The following is a 1,492-nucleotide window of genomic DNA, read 5'->3' on the forward strand; positions in this document are numbered from 1 at the left end:
GTAGCTGAATGATCCCTCAGAGGACTTTGCAAAGCCTTTATATATTGAAATAATGCTCATAAACGATAGTTTGAGTGCATATTTTAGTTCTACAATGGATGTCATAGCCTACTTGTTGTGTACATTTCACTCAAGCCACTTTTTCAGCTTAACTCTGTTGAATTAGGCCAACATTTTTAATTGTACTGATAGGTTATTGTTTACTAGTTGTAGTGGGGCTATTATTTAGAGTTTGTGTTAAGTAAAAGAGCTGTTATTTTCTAAATCTTGGTTTTTCAAGCCCCACCTTTCTAGCCAATTTTTCTTTGTAATACTTGACTTAATTGGAATTTTTTCTATATGGTTTTGTAGCTTGAGAATAGGTAGTTGTAGTGGGCCTATTCTCAAAAGGAGTGTATTTTTAGTTTTGGTGCAATTGTGTTGTCAAAATCATCATTTTTAGGTGACAAGAGATGGAAAAGTCATGCATTGGTAGACTGCATATACTAAAAGAAAAGGAAAGTTTCAGCAATTATAATGCATGATTAATGTCAAGTTTTATTGTATTATTGTACATAAAATCACACTTTTATTAGCAACAATAATACTTTTTATCATTGTTTTATTTTTATTCTGAATGAAAACGTAATATGACGTATTTCCGGTGAAACAAGCCTCAGAACATCCGGTCGGGCCGTGTTTCATATCCAGGGGTATATAGTATCATAGATACAGTATACAGGGATTGGAAACACTCGGATAATTAATGGTTGATGCGCGTTACGGGTTAATAATTTTATTCAAAATGGCCTCCCTATAGATGTTAAAATTACAAACCCTGTTTATTTCATATATCTTGACGCTGCAGTATCACTGACACTTGATAACTATTCTATAATGTAAAAACTAATAGTTGGAATCAAATAAAAGTTGCATGCATAGCAAGTTTATCAAAAGTAATCAATAAACGGCAGTATTCTTCACTTGCAGAAACAGCCTTCCAAATATCCATAGGACAAAAATAATCACTTCATTGTAGCTCATTACATTGGAGAGATTCCTAGGGAACAATACTAATGCTACAGATTTTCGTTATTAGTCATAGTGAAGTTGCCAGAGGGAGAAATTCCGCCGTAGGTCCGACTATTCTTGATGTCCTCAATAAAACACGGCTTAAGAGAAAATTAAGATTAAAAACACTCAGTACATTGGATGATAGTCACACCAATCTAGACATCTCATCATAACAGCTGTTGTGTCATCAATGTAGAAGCTAGAGGGAGAAAAGATCTCAAATCATACGAGAATGGATATATTGCAGAGTACCAGTTTATAGAATACCTTTGAAAGAGAGCTTTATGCAGCCAAAGTTTTCCTAGAATGGGGACCACTCAAATCTTAAAAAGTCATTAGACAGATGACTTTCTCGAGACTTTTCTGAAGAATATCCCTGGATATCTATTTTTAACCCGTAACACGCCTAGGTTTTTTTGACAATTTTTGTTGTCTCATT

At 34.0% G+C, this 1,492-nt stretch overlaps 1 long non-coding RNA gene across 1 annotated transcript; it reads right to left on the bottom strand.

Annotated features, from left to right (window-relative positions):
• Nucleotides 1–867: 867 nt before the first annotated feature.
• On the bottom strand, nucleotides 868–1,464 carry LOC109592721 (uncharacterized). Its single transcript, XR_002190514.1, has 2 exons — nucleotides 1,321–1,464; nucleotides 868–1,252 (listed from the first exon to the last, which is right to left on the bottom strand). It is a non-coding gene; the product is annotated as an uncharacterized LOC109592721 (long non-coding RNA).
• Nucleotides 1,465–1,492: the final 28 nt, after the last annotated feature.

This window comes from Amphimedon queenslandica, unplaced genomic scaffold, assembly GCF_000090795.2.
Source record: "Amphimedon queenslandica unplaced genomic scaffold, v1.1 AMPQUscaffold_4163_Cont23854, whole genome shotgun sequence".
Classification (NCBI taxonomy): Eukaryota; Metazoa; Porifera; class Demospongiae; order Haplosclerida; family Niphatidae; genus Amphimedon; species Amphimedon queenslandica.